The sequence below is a fragment of the Pinus tabuliformis genome, chromosome X, assembly GCF_031772625.1.
Source record: "Pinus tabuliformis cultivar Carrire ecotype Pingquan chromosome X, CPIR1, whole genome shotgun sequence".
Taxonomy (NCBI): Eukaryota; Viridiplantae; Streptophyta; class Pinopsida; order Pinales; family Pinaceae; genus Pinus; species Pinus tabuliformis.
In genome coordinates this window covers 1,549,600,169-1,549,608,085 of record NC_142308.1, presented here as the reverse complement: position 1 = coordinate 1,549,608,085, position 7,917 = coordinate 1,549,600,169, and positions in this window count along the sequence as shown.

Here is a 7,917-nt window from a genome sequence, read left to right as displayed (position 1 = left end):
AAAAGGGGTCTACCTTGTTCTTTTCTCCTATGCAATCCCCTACATTGGAGAAACATGCAGATTTATTAAGCAGAGGATCAATGAGCATGCTACAGACATTAGAGACAATCGCTCCCTCTCATCAGCATTAGCTGAGCATGCAGGAAAATCCAAGCACCATGTCTGCATTGAAAAATCCAAAGTCATCGCTAAGGTTGACCACTTCCACCATACGGAGTTTAGAGAGGTGATTTAGATAGAAAGGCATGCCAAAAATCTTAGTAGGGATGATGGTTGGAAATTGAGTAAGAGTTGGATTCCAACTCTCTCATCATAAGTTATCATTCCCTTCTTTTCCCCTCTCCTCCTGTTTCCCTTTCTGGTTTTTTTTCTTTTGTCTTCTTCCTTGATCCTTTGTTTTTTCATTTATTTTACTATTTATTTTAAGTATTATTTTTTTTATTATCCTTTAATTTGAATAATATAAACTTAATTTTAATATTTTGTTGATTACATTGGGATAAAGTTTCTAGTTTCCTAACAACTAGTTTTTTAATTGGTCAACCTCTAACAATAAAATGATATAATTTATTAATAAATAGCTTCTTTTCATTAATTAAAAATCAATATTTTGTTTTTTATTATTCCTTAACAGCGATTTTTAACTAAACATAGAATATTTTAATGAAATAATTCCTTACCACTAACTCCCTAATAATTACTTTCTTTACCTGTTAACTAATTCACCAACAACTAGTTTTTGATCTTATCAATGTGATTAATCCAAAAGACTTTCTTCTACATAATGTAGATTAGTTTTTAAATTTATAACGCCTTTCTTTATTTAATATTTCATATTTAGACTAGTAAATTATATAGTATTTCATTCTTTCATTTCATAAATCTATCTTAGGTAGATATACTTGCCATTTTATGATTAAATTACTTTGTCTCCATATTAAATATAAAAAAAATAATTAGAAAGCAACTGAATAAATAATTTTGTTAAATGATAAATTAAATAATTTTGTTATATATATAATTTTGGCATGTTAATTTTTTGTTTTGAATTTTGAATTTACTAGTTTGTGAAACTAACAATAACGTCATCATAGCTGTTTACTTTTATGTTTCTTTTTGTGCCGTCTTCACTTGCAACAGGTCACAAGTAGTTTGAGGTAGTTGCCTCTTCCTTCTTATATTCCTCTGTGAATTTTCGAGCAATGGCATTGGAAGCGAAGTGAATGGGGAGGGATGAAACTGGGCTCAGGAAAACACAAATGCGAGAAAAGAGAGATTACAATTGGCGAGAAAATGAATCAAATCATACATATAGAAAAAATGGTTTCAGAAAAGATGTATCTTCCATGATTGAGAACGGAATCAAGATTCAAAAAGCCGTGGCATTTTTGGTAGCTCAAAAAAAAAATAGTGTCGAGCCTTCAACACACGCTGTTCAGCGTGCTTTTTCAACAAAATTTAAGCTGTGTAAGAAAATTTACGAGACTTCAAATGGTTTTTCTATCTTAATATATTTAAAATTATTAAAATATTTATTATAATTTTAAATATTTAATGGAGTTTTTAAATGAGTTATATTAGAGAAAAATGTTAGGGGAAAAATCATGAAGTTTTTATGATAATATATTTTCCATATTGAATGCAATTATTTATTGTATTGTTGTATTTTATTTGGTTTTGATTATTATTTTTTGTAATTTCATTGAGTCAAAATGTTTACATAACATGACCAGATAAGATATTACAACATATTTTTTATATTCAGTTGTTGAGGACCTTGGCACAATGACATATATATATATATATATATATATATATATATATATATACATTAATTTTTGTACTGGATCCCTTTTGGCTTCAATATGTTTAAAAAAATGTTAAAAAAATATCTTTTATCTTAAATCCTACTCTTAAAAAAAAAAAATGTAATCACCTATTTTCAATAGGAAACCTATATCTATTTAAACATCAACTAGTATAACTATATAAATTAAATGGCCAATAAACCTTGTTATCAATCAAAACACTTACCTACAATTTAATTATGTCCATAGCCATTTCTGTTTGGGAATAACTCTTCCAAACTTTTTATTTAGTTATGAATAATGATTATGTGAATGGCAGAGATTTACCCCTCATAAAATATGATAGAATTTTTTTAATAGTATACACAAATTGAATATTTCCAAAGTAGTTATACATTTTCTTCTCATTTTAATTAAAAAAATTACATATAAACAAGTGTTATATGAAATTGTTTATAATATTTTTGGCATGAAGTATGGTAATCCATGGTATTGGCCCACAGTATTGTAAGAAAGTCTATTTACAAATTAGGAAACCCCATGATGAAGTGAGGGTGACTTTCCATGGTTAAGAATTCTCTTACATGTTTTTTTAAATGTATATATGTTTAACTTATATGTTAATTCTTTTTATTTTTAGTAATAATAGTATTTATCTTAAATAAAGTTATAATTTAGCTAATTCATGTGATATTTTTAGATTTATGATGAAGTAAGTGTTTTGATTCTTATTATGGACGGATGTCCATCAACATTTATGATTCTTTTAATTTATATTGTTGCATTAGTTGTACCAAGAACCATTGTAATTTTTTTTGTGCTCAACTTTGAGTTGACATGTATCCCTATATATATATATATATATATATATATATATATATATATATATATATATATAAGCTTTTCAATCAAGTGGTCAAATAAGGGCTTCATAAACCATCAACTCAGAGCCTCATTATCCCTATTTTTAAAAGTGGGGATGCAAGTAACCCCTCTAATTATCGGACAATTATGATCAACCCTCTCTTAGCCAAGTTATATGGAATTATTTTGGAAAAGAAGTTGAGCATATGGCTTGAAAGTGAAGGTAAGCGGGCTAAAGGCCAAGCGGGTTTTAGAAGGTAGCACTCAACAATGGACCACCTCGTTACGCATAGGATCATTGTGGAGGAATGTTGCAATGACAAATCCAATCTCTTTTGTTGTTTTGTGGACTTTAGAAAGGCTTTCGATACGGTTCCTAGAAACAACCTATGGAATAGATTAGAAGAGCTAAAGGTTCCTTTCGAGTTGAGAGTTTCCACTATAAGGTTATACGAGAATCTAATTGATAAGTTAAAAAGCAATGCGGGGTGGTCGAAAGATATTAAGTGTAATATCAGAGTTAAACAAGGCTTTCCCCTCTCCCCTACCTTATTTGGCATTTACATCGACAAGCTAGAAGGTTGTTTAGAGGAAGCAGGTTGTGCTGGCACGATCTTAGCTGGGATAGTCATCATCCTTCTTCTCTATGCTGACGATATTGTTCTTCTCGCAAGGTGCCCATCTGATCTTGACAAGAAAAGTAGACTTCTTAAGGATTTCTGGTCTACAATGGGTATGACTGTTAACACTGACAAAACAAAAGTTATGATTATCAAATCCTAGAAGGACACTTGTGCTAATTTTATGTATGACAATAGTAACTTGGAGGAAGTGTCTTCTTACAAGTACCTAGGAATTGATATTCGTCACAAGATCAACTGGAAATATAGCATTGAGAAAAGGATTAATGGGGGGTGGAAAGATTATTTTGGCCTTGAAAATAATCATAAAATGGAAAAACTCGTAATGTGCGATAGAAAGAAGTTTGTCTATGAAAATTTAGTCACTCCTATTATCTTATATGGATGTGAGGTTTTGGGTTGCAGCATCTCCATAGAACCCTCGAGAAAGATTGAGAAAATTCAGAAGTGTTTTATAACGTATAACCTCAAAATTAAAAGCAATACACCCTATCATATTCTCCTTATAGAAGTGGGTCTTTCCCCTATCGAGAGCCTACCTATGACTATGGTTCTGTTTTACAAGCACAAACTCAATAACATAGGAGACCATAGACTTACTAAGCTAGCTTTAAATTCCAGCCAAAACCACATAAGGCTCAAACAAGGTTGGTACACAGACACCAGGGCTTGGTTAAGCCATTGGGATATTGACGAGAATGTTACTTTGAAAAAAATTAATAACATTAAAAATATTATTACTTCTAAGTTCAAAGAAAAAATGTGGTGTGAAAAAGATTTAGCAGCTAAAATAAAATTAGAATATTATAAGGAGGCCATCAACCCCACCCTAGAAGATCAAAAGTATCTCTCTGTTTTAACTAGCTCAAAGAAGAAAATTAATATAGGCAACGATCTACCATCTTTGTGAGAATATGAACATCGAGGATGAAAATCACTTCCTCTTAGAGTGCCCTGTGTATAGCCAAATTAGATCTCAGTTTCATACTCCTTGTTGCAATATTGACCTTCCTAGCCTTTTATGATGTCAAAATTATAGTGAGCTCGGGAGGCTTCTCTCCAAGCTTTTTGAGCATAGGAATAAAATCTTAAATCAAACTAAATAATTCATTTCTTTAGGTCTGATACACCAAATTTTGGTCTCAGTGCACATTAACCATCATCATCATCATCATCGTTATCATCATATATATATATATATATATATATGATCAATTTCAATCAAAAACATTATAAAACATCAATAATCTCACTCGCACATTTCTATTTATTCCCTAGCTTTGTTGATAATATTACAATCTATGTATGAAGGAGATGATGTAAAAAAAGAAATGACTCTCACTTTAGAAGTTATTATAAGTAAAATATTTCACTACAAAAACTTAAGTTTAACGTGTATGTAAGAATATATTAAGAACAAAACAACACTTCAATATCTAAAACATGGTTAATAGATAAAATATTTCCAAGCCCATATTAAGAAAAAATAAATTTTTTTGCTAAGACATTTTACTATAATTTTGGCCCTTTTTTGTTTAAAATCTAACAAAGATTTGTTGCAATTACAAATCTAAGTTGTGTAGTGTATTAATACACTTCTTAAGAGGACTTTCAAGTCATTTGATATGTTCATTCATTTAAAACTACAATTCAAAAATGAAAAATTACACATGGCTTGTGTGTTACATTGTGGTCCTTCCAAAGTCCCTCAGTTATAGGGCTTTCATAATATGGAGAAATTTGGCCTACTTCTTGTAGGCAAGAGTTTTTTTGTATGTTTTTTCACAATAGTCTAGTGTTTTTTCAAAATATTCTATGGATCTTGGTAATGAGGGTGAAATATTTGAAATCCATGTTGGTTGGGCATTGGGTCATGCAAGAGCCCAACATGACTAGAGGAGGTTATATGATTTGGTGGAATTTGGTAAGTGATCTCCAAGATTTAGAGAAATGGATTTTGTTGAAGATTGGTAACGGGGATAAAGTTATTTTTGGTTGCAATCCAGGGATAGGATGCAATGGTCACCCTAAACTCTTTGATAGGGTGGTTGAGTTTTAAAATTATTTAGATTATATTATTATCACTCATGTTTCTAAGTAGGTATACGTAGCTTCATATTCAAGAATGGATTTAAATGCAAGATTTTGGCCTTTCTCATGTTTATGCATGTGATTGGAGCTTTTCTATATTGAATTTGGGTAAAGCTAGTATTGTAATTAACCAAGAGGAGGAATAAATCATGAAGTGGTCTAACAATAAACAAAGTAGAATTATAATATCTAGATTTGGATATGATGCACGTATTCAACACAATCCTCTTGCTTTTTCAAAATGATAGCACAAAATAGTGTGGAAGGGACAAGGCCCCCTTAAATGTAGGTTGTTCGTTTGGTTGTTATTGGACTGAAAAATAGTCTTATTAAGCAAGGATGGGTTGGTCCTAGATTTAATGTTCTATGTCTAATTAATGAGGAGTGCATTGACCATTTATTTATTCACTGCCCTTTTGTAATTTCTATTTAGAATACAATTTTCTCTTGTTTTAACCTTGATGCCTAGTGGAACAGAAACTTGGTTGAAGAGTTTCCTTGGACTTGGAATTAAAGGAGTATTTGTCTATTCCTTCTAATCTTTGTAGTATGGAGAATTTGTCTAGGGTGAAGTTTTTGTATATTTCAAGACTCTGTGGTTTTCTCTAAAATTATTGCTCATAATGCAATATCATCTTATCTTGAGCAAGAGAAACTATTGATAGGGAATAATATCAGACTTTTTAGAGATGTGGAGTTGTCAACTAGCATAGTGTGATGATTTTATGATGGAGCCAGTCAGGGAGAAAACATGTGCTATGGGTATAGGCCATTTCTTCTTATAGAATCTGATAATTAAATGCAAACTAGGATTGGATGAGGCACACATTTTATAGCTAAATTCCTTAAGTTATGTGTTGTGCCATGAGGATTTCCCTTTGGAAGCAAGTAAAAGTATTCAGATTGTATGGGGATTCAAAAGTCCTTGTGGATTGGATTAGTGGGAGAGCTCACTTAAGGCTCCTTCATTTAGAATTATGGCAAAGGAAAATCCGCCATTAGTATGATGATGCCAGTTGCTCATACATTCAACAAAAATAATGCTTTAAAAATTAGTTTATCCAAAAACGCTATGCTATTTTTTATCCCTTTTTTTTTCTAGTCCACTTCTTTATATTATCAAGTGAGCTGTTATGCATCGAAGGGATTGTACTTTTTGATTTCCTATGCAATATCAAAAGTGTGTTTTTTTAAATGTGTATATATATATATATATATATATATATATATATATATATATATATATATATATATATATATATATATATATAGCAAAGATCAAATAGATCAAAAGTATCTCTCTATTTTAACTAGCTCAAAGAAGAAAATTAATATAGCAAAGATTAGAACGAATTCTCATGAACTCCATAGTGAAACAGGTCGTTGGGCAGTTCCTAAAATGCCATGGACGGAAAGGATCTACCATATATGTAAGAATAGGAACATCGAGGATGAAAACCACTTCCTCTTAGAGTGCCCCGCGTATAACCACATTAGATCTCAGTTTCACAATCTTTGTTACAATACTGACCTTCCTAGCCTTTTACAATGTCAAAATTATAGTGAACTCGGGAGGCTTCTCTCCAAGCTTTTTGAGCATAGGAATAAAATCTTAAATCAAAATAGATAATTTGTTTCTTTAGGTCCGATAGACCATTATTTAGTCTCAACGGACGTTAACCATCATCATCATCATCATCATCATATATATATATATATATACAAGCTTTCAAAGGGATTAAATCTATTTGAGATTCAAACATTTCATTAAATTGTGCATTTTAAAAGAAGATTGTATATCAAAAGATTTGATACTTCTTCACACTTGTTCCATCCGTGATTATGATGTATCTATATTGGTTTATGTAAAACTTAGAATTTGTAACGCCAACATGGAGTAGAACTCACAACCACACTACATAAATTTTGAAATTAAAAAAGAATTTGAATCTTCATTTTATTAGTAGAGTTTAGGCTTCTGTGATCCATATCAAGTTTACAAAAGATTCTTCGGCGAAGATCACATGAAACATCATTTGCCAACGCGTTTTGAACCAACCAGTGTGGTTCATCGTCAGGACAAGTTGAAGAAACAGATCCAGCTTAGCAAGTTAAATATGACAGAGCAGAGCCTCCGCCGGCCAAGGAGACCAACAGCTACTTTTGACTAGGTACCTAGGTCAAAACCCTTTTTAATAATTAAAGGGAAAAAATTACCCTAGGGGAACCAAAAAATAATTTTATGATAATAGTGAGTTAAAATATAATTAATTAAAATATAAGTAATAAAATAAGTTAGTTAAAATAAAATTAGTAATTTAAAATAATTCTAAATTACAAAATAATTTAAAATAATAAAAATATTAATAAAATAAATTGAAATAGTTAGTTAAAAATAAATAATATAAAATAATAAAGTTTAAAAATAAATAAATAAAAATTAGTAATTAATTATAAAAAATAATGATAATTAATAAATAATGAAATGTTAGTTAAAAATAATATTTAATAGT